Source organism: Lactuca saligna, chromosome 9 (assembly GCF_052625555.1).
Source record: "Lactuca saligna cultivar CGN05327 chromosome 9, ASM5262555v1, whole genome shotgun sequence".
NCBI classification, from domain to species: Eukaryota; Viridiplantae; Streptophyta; class Magnoliopsida; order Asterales; family Asteraceae; genus Lactuca; species Lactuca saligna.
The window spans coordinates 180,756,940-180,765,202 of NC_136425.1; positions in this window are offsets into that span (position 1 = coordinate 180,756,940).

The following is an 8,263-nucleotide window of genomic DNA, read 5'->3' on the forward strand; positions in this document are numbered from 1 at the left end:
GGCCTGAATGTATCTTGGGCCAATATTGGGATAGTTGGGCCTTGTGGCCCAATATAAAAATGGACTTCACATTGTGGGCCTCGGTTTGGGCCAATTCTTGGATTAGGTTGTTGTTGGCCTTCGTGGGCCAATTGGGTTCAGGATTATTGACTAAGGAGAATATTGGGCTTTAGAATAAGGTCTATTAGAAAGGTTCGGGGCCAATTTGGAAAATTAGGCTATTGATGGTTTTATGGACATTATTATGTTGGGCTTTTGTTTTGGTTTGGGCCATAGTTTTCGATCATACTGGGCCATGGGTAGAATGGTAATTTTATCCCATGCATGGTTTACAGATTATGGTATGGGACCCAATTTCTAATTGGGTATATTGTTTGGTATAGATAGTTCGGGAAGTGGGCAGGGCAGTAGCTAAGGAGTTCTTTCGGGAAGCTTCTGCAGTGCAAGGTGAGCCTCCTCACCATACCAGTGGGTCGAAGGCACCTAGGCTGGCCCATTAATTATTATGTATATGCTACTTAGACTAGTTGATATGTAATGTGCTAGTTTTTTCTGTGTATTGTGACTGGAAGACCTTGGGGGTCCCCGAGGCACTTAGGTATAAGACCTTGGAGGGTCTCCTTGGCATCCTAGGTCGAAGACCTCGGGGGGTTCCCGAGGCACTTAGGTATAAGACCTTGGAGGGTTTCCTTGGCATCCTAGGTCAAAGACCTCAGGGAGTTCCCAAGGCATTGGGCTAAGACCATGTGGGGGTTCCCAAGGTACCCGGAGTAAGACCCTGGAGGGTTTCCAGGGAATCCCTATATGCTTATGTGTATGGCTTATGCGATTGATATGGTTTATGTGGTTTATGTGTTTTATGTGGGATATGCTCTGGGAAACTCACTAAGCTTCGTGCTTACAGTTTTGTTTACGGTTTTAGGTATCTTTGTTTTGGAAAGGAATAACTAAACTTGATCGCAGCGCACACACCCATGTTTATGCAAAGAATGATTTTGGGATGAACTCTAATATATGTTTTTAATTAACAATGTTTTGGAATGATTGGAATAAATGATATCTACGTTTGGGTTATATCAAAAATGAAATTTTTACCCTTGATTTTTGGGTTGTTACAAGTTGGTATCAGAGCCTTGGTTTGAGGGATTCGGGATACCTTCGGGTGTGTCTGAACTTGAGGATCTGTAAGAATTTAAAATATTTTCAAAGGAAAATGTTTAAAGTAAAGAGTTATTTAGACAAGAAAAGGGTGTTGTGCATGCAATCAACCGAGCTCAAGTAAGTTTCCCCACGATACCCGCATTAGTTATCTGTTATGATTTGATTATGAATCTTTAAATCACATACTAGTTAGGGCCATGAGAGATGTCGTTATGTGTATTATGAGTTGCTAGACTTTCATGCTAGTGTTGAGTAGTCATCAATAGGCTGGCCTGATATATGGTGCTTGTAGCCATGTGGATATTGGATGTCATGCTGGAATGAGGGTGATAATTGGTATTTGTAACTGCAATGTGTATGTTTTGAAAATTGTATACGGTTAGGATCTTATAGCCTTAGAATGATTGACTTGGCCTTATTTCTTGTTCCTTGTCTGGTTGTGGTCCTAGGGTAGGGTCTATTATTATACAGTCTATTAGATCCTGTTCTGTATATAATTTGCATGTATAAGGCAGCCGACAACGAGGATTGATGGATGTGGACAACATGAGTGGTGGTATTTAAGTCGAATGCTTTATAATAGTTCATGGGGCGGAGAATACCCTAGGTTAAGCCTAGGATGAGGTTAGCGACAGGTGTTACTTGTTGGCAGAATGTATGTGCGAATCTATTGACTTGTTTAGTGTATGTTGATTAGATTTACCGATTACTTGAATACTGCTTGCTTTGTGCTTTGTAGGACTCTTATTAACGTGAGTTAGCTATTAAGAGAATATGCTAAGTCACATGTAGCACATAATGGATAATCTCAGAGTGATGGACTTGACCCTATTGCACATCTCTTGTATGAGTCCAACCGTTCTAGGGATGAGTCTTGTACTTGAAGGATTATCTGATCTCTGCTACATGTGGGTATATTCATGAGGTAGCTAGTTGACATTAATGGGAATCTTTCAGCAGTTGAGGGCAGGAGGAAGGCTGGGAACCTAGAAAAGCCTAGGATATGCTCTAGTGAGCTTAGTGGGGCAGTTCGGTGAAGTTGGGAACCTAGGGGGAGCCTAGGAGGTGCTACGTTAGAGATCATCTTGATTTTTAAAAAAATATTAGTGTACTGGTGGAGTAAGCAACTTAGAGGATTCAAGAGGATTGCTGAGGAAAGTATGGATAGGTGTGGAAGGTAGTATTGGGCCTGTACTACTGAAATCACAGGATCCATACTCGAATCGGTGATAGTATTGGAGAATTTGAGAGGATTATGGGAAGGAGAATTCTTGGTTATGCCTTGAGCGTGGGAATAGCTGCTTTGCAGAATGAGGATGAGCATGCATGGGTGGTATCAGGGTTTGTTCCCAGCTTCGGTGACGAGCCAGTTAGTGGAAGGACTGCCAGGATTTTGAGTTTGCCTTGGATCTCTTGTATCACGCGGAAAGGGTTGATTGTGAGATTTGTTGAGCTTTGGGATTTGAAACTGTCTTAGGAATAGTTTATATCGGTTTAGAGCAGAGGTAGTTCTAGCTATTGTAGTTCATCCGTTGGAGATTGAGCTAGTGAGTGTGTCAGGGTGCGAGACCCTAACTGATATAGATCTCAGAACCAAGGACCGATGATTGATTAGGAGTACCTCAATGAGAGAGGTTCAGGTTAGGTGAATTTATTAGAGGGTCTCGGGCCGAGACCTAAGGGTTTGGATCAGCTTTTGTGAGGCTAGCAGGGTCGGATCCAGTGCAATGTTTACAGAAACTACACGATGAAGTTTCGTTCCAAGGGTTTGAATTGTCATTGGGATCAGAATAAGGTGTTACATCATGTTCTTAGGGTAGTTGAGGTATCACAAGAGGAGGTGGTCAGGATTCCTTCAGATGTTTGTGGATATGCTATCCTTGGCCATTTCCGATGTATATTGGGTAATTGTATCACATAGGAATTGTGATAAGTTGAATCTCAGGTCGGTTTTCTACTATTGTCTAGGTTAGCAAGGGTTATCAGATGCCATTCAGCATGCCGATGAATATCTGAGAGCTCTTCAGACGGATGTATCTCGCAGAGCGGATTCCGCATGTACCATGATTGCTTCAAGTCGTTGTTAGAATCTGTTCAGTGATTTGGGTTGCTATAAGTGTAGAAGGTTCAGCCACGTCTTCAGGGATTGCCCATAGGGAGTAAGCCTATTATATTTTCGTTGTGCTCGGGTGGACGACAAGGTGGTTGATTATCTGACGATCAGGGAGGAGCAGTGATTGCACCTGCTCCAATCATTTTTGGGGTTGGTCCAAGGGCCTAAACAAGGGAGTTATTACTAGTTTCAGTAACCTTGGTATTTATGTTTGGGAGAGCCATCGGGATTATCGGGGGAAGAGAGAGTTGTCGCTGAGCTTTTCGTTAGACTATTCGTTCGTTGGACTCCGAGATCTAAGCATGATGTCGCTTTTAAGCGTTTGAAGTCATTGTTGTAGTTGGGATACAAGAAGTGTTAGCTGGATTTCAGGTAGTGTGCTATTTGGGAAGGGTTACTTATGGTGCACTAGTTTGGTAAGCATTGGTCCCCCCAGCGGATTGATTATTGGAACGTAAGAAGGATTGAGAATCCTTCAATTTTCATGAACCATACGGACTTAGTCGATTCTAAGTGGGGAGAATCGCACAGGTGTGCAGTACAGGGGCAAGTATGAGATCGGGATGGGTTTCTCATCCTCATCGAGGAAAAGTGGCAGCCCATGTGGCTATTTGGTTTGAGGGTTGTGTGAGTTTGAAGTTCGGTAAAATTTCCCAGCGTATGAATCATGTCTCATTAGTGCTCGATAGCAAAATTTGCGGAATCAAGTTGGGGTTCCGGTCATGGATTGAGCTCGGTTCGGGTGTTCAGTCGGGTGTGTGCTCGACTTTGGATGCAATTCGAATTGATATGTTAGGGGTAACGGTTTTGGGTTGTGTTGATGTTAGGGCGGGAAGCGTTGTAAGACTACAGGGGTTCCGTAGCATTCTCTAGCATCCAGATACCATGGGAAATGATGTAATTCTATAGGTATAGTCGTAGTATTCAAGGATTAGTTCAGATGCTCTAGGCCAGGGTGGGCCAGTTCGCAAGGTTGTGAGTAGGTCACAACATATTGGAATCAAGAAACGGTAGGTTGAAGGTGACTGGGTATGATGTAAGACAACAGTTATTCTAGTAGCATTCACCTTTTGTGTTAGATTCAGTGGCAACAGGTTGTCAGCCTATCATGATTGGGTGGATCAAATGGATGGAAGGAGCCATGAGTGGTTGTATAGATAGGGCAATTATTTTCAGAAGAGATATCCTTCAGAGATCATGTAGGACTATTGTACATATGCTTCTATCTTAGTGATCGGGTAGATGTCTGGTTTACTGGACTGTGGAAGTCAAGTTGGGACCAGAGAGGTCTTGGTTGGTCTTCAGGAAAACAGCTATGTGGCAACAAGAGGAGTTGGGGCGACTACAGTGATTTGGGGTCTATGTGTGGAATTGCTTGTTATTCAGTAGCTGCAATTGACCGATGATTTTGTCCTTTTGGAAGCCTCAAGGTATTTCGAGTGGGAAGTTTTCTATCTAGACCGGTTTCTTGTGAAATCAGTTCGATGATGATTCGATGTGGGCAGTCTGTCATGGAGACATATCATTTCAAGTCTTCAGATTTCAGATGGAACAGATGTGATCAGGTTGCAAGGAATCCGTTCAGGTTTGTGGTTGTGTTTCTAAGATTGTCTAGTATGTCGGGGTTGATGATGCATGATTTCGAGGATGAAATCTAATGTAAGTGGGGGACAGTTGTAATGATCTATTCCGAATTGACTCCTAGTCTGAGGCTGTGGCTCAAAGGATGGTCATTCTAAGGATTATGGCTCTTGGGAAGGTAATACATAGGCCCTTTTGGGTGCGGGTGATGTATTAGAAGTGATCTGAGTGTTCGGTTCGTGTTTTGGAACCTAGGGGTATTTCGGTAAAGTGGTAGTTCGGGCTTTTGTGGAAAATGGATTTTTGTTCGGACGGTCTTAATAAAGATTTGAGTTGCTAGAAGTGTAGGGCTTCTTGTCACCTTTTCGTGGATATAAGGATCTTCAGAATCGGGTTTATGACGAAGAAGTTATGGCCTTTGGAAGTTTTGTGGTTTTCAGGCTTAGCCGAGTACGCGGGGCGTACACAAAGTGTACACGGGGCATACTAGCAAAGAAGGTTGTACGCTGGGCGTACCTTTGAGTACGTTGGGCGTACTGACCAGGAGGCTCGCGAAGGTTCCTCGGAGTACATTGGGCGTACCATATATACGTTGGACGTACTCCAGTCAAATTACAACCCTATTTTAGGGTCTTGGACCCTATTTAAACTCCTTATCTCATACCCTACCTCTAATATCTTCAGCCTCCACCCCTCTAAACCCTAGAAATCGTCTTATACCATTCATGGTGGCATTTTAAGCTTATGGAGTCCATTTTTGGAGTGTTTGGCCCATTTTCAAGAAGGTGGGGTTATATGTAAAGATGGAGATCAAGAAGAAGCTTATGGATCTGGCTTTTGTGACTCATTTTCATCTTTATGAAGGTATAAAGTTCTAAACTTGATCATTGAATGCTTAGATATATTATGTTGAGTTTTTGGATCTTTTTGGTCCCAAGAATGGAGCTTTATGATTACAAATCCGTTTTTAGGCTTAGGGTTGCCACCCTTGGTGCTAACTAAGTCCGTAAGGCAGAAAGTTGCTATCTTGGAAGTCTTAATGGATTCATGCAGGAGTTATGGTCATTTTCATGGAAGTAGATTGTTATACTTTGATTTTGGGTTCATGTGGGTCATATAAGTCACCAAGTTAGTAACTTTATGGATTAAGACGTTAGGTAGAGCTCGGATCTGTCATTTGGTCCCTTGGTTTGAAGCATTAAGCACTTAATGGATTTTGTGCATCAGCCATTTGTATGCTGGGCGTACAATGAAGTATGCTGCACGTGCAACCCTTTTGCCAAGTACGCTAAGCGTACAAAAGAGGTACGCTGGGCGTACGCTTTCAGGAGGACTTGGGCCTTAGTGGACTTCGTTCCTTTGGGCCCTAATGGTTTTGGGCCTGGACTTGCTGTTTGTTGGGCCTGAATGTATCTTGGGCCAATATTGGAATATTTGGGCCTTGTGGCCCAATATAAAAATAGACTTCACATTGTATGCCTCGGTTTGGGCCAATTCTTGGATTAGGTTGTTGTTGGCCTTCGTGGGCCAATTGGGGTAAGGATTATTGACTAAGGAGAATATTGGGCTTTAAATAGGCTCCATTAGAAAGGTTCGGGCCCAATTTGGAAACTTGGGCCATTGATGGTTTTATGGACATTATTGTGTTGGGCTTTTGTTTTGGTTTGGGCCATGGTTTTGGATCATACTGGGCCATGGGTAGAATGGTAATTTTACCCCCGTGCATGGTTTAAGGATTATGTTATGGGACCTAATTTCTAATTGGGTATATTGATTGGTATTGACAGCTCGGGAAGTGGACAGGGCAGTAGCTAAGGAGTTCTTTTGGGAAGCTTCTGCAGTGCAAGGTGAGTCTCTTCAACATACCAATGGGTTGAAGGCACCAAGGCTAGCGCTTTAATTATTATGTATATGCTACTTAGACTAGTTGATATGTAATGTGCTAGTTGTTTCTTTGTATTGTGACTGGAAGACCTCGGGGGGGTTCCCGAGGCACTTAGGTATAAGGCTGTGGAGGGTTTCCTTGGCATCCTAGGTCAAAGACCGCAGGGGGGTTCCCGAGGCACTTAGGTATAAGACCTTGGAGGGTTTCCTTGGCATCCTAGGTCAAAGACCCAGGGGGGTTCGCGAGGCATTGGGCTAAGACCATGTGGGGGTTCCCATGGCACCCGGTGTAAGACCCTGGAGGGTTTCCAAGGCATCCCTATATGCTTATGTGTATGGCTTATGCGATTGATATGGTTTATGCGCTTATGTGGTTTATGTGTTTTATGTGGGGTATGCTCATGGGAACTCACTAAGCTTCGTGCTTATAGTTTTGTTTATGGTTTCAAGTATCTTTGTTTTGGAAAGGAATGGCTCAACTTGATCACAGCGCACACACCCATGTTTTCCGCAAAGAATGATTTTCGGATGTACTCTGATAAATGTTTTTAATTAACAATGTTTTGGAATCATTGGAATAAATGATATCCACGTTTGGGTTATATTAAAAATGAATTTTTTACCCCTGATTTTTGGGTCGTTAAAGTGCCTCCCGGATCTGGTCTAGCAACGAAGTAATCATTGTCATCCTTAGACATATGTCTCGAATCTGAGCTGCCACTTCCTTGCGGCTCAGAGCATCGGCCACCACATTGGCCTTGCCCGGGTGGTACAAAATCTCACATTCATAGTCCTTCACCACCTCAAACCATCGATCTTGCCTTATGTTCAGATTCGGTTGAACCATAAGGTACCTCAAGATCTTGTGGTCCGTGTAAATAGTACAATGAATCCTATAGAGGTAATGCCGCCAAATCTTGAGGGAGAAAACCAGAGCCCCCAACTCTAAATAATGGGCCAGATAGTTCGCCTCGTGAGGCTTCAACTGCCTCGAAGCATAAGCTATTACGTGACCCTGCTGCATCAATACCGCACCCATGCCCGTGATCGAAGCGTCAGAGTAAACCACGAAGTTGTCAATGCCCTCTGGAAAAGTCAGAATCGATGCCTCGCATAACCGCTATCTGAGAGTCTCAAAGGCTACCTGCTTGTCAGGCCCCCAACGGAATGTCAAAGAAACAACGATCTCGGAGAAATCTTGGATCAACCTTTGATAATAACCCGCTAGACCAAGAAAACTATAAATCTCAATTGAAGACCTCAGAACCTCCCACTACATCACAACCTCTATCTTGGCCAGATCGGCCAGAATACCCTTCTGGTTGACAAGGTTCCCCAAAAACTGCACCTCGCGCAACCAAAACTCATAATTGGTGAACTTTGCGAAAATTTTCTCCCTCCTCAGAGTCTCCAACACCTCCCTCAGGTAATCCTCGTGATACTCCTGAGTCTTGGAGTAAACCAAGATATCATCGATGAAGATTATACCAGACCAGTCCAGCATCGGTCTGCATACGCGGTTCA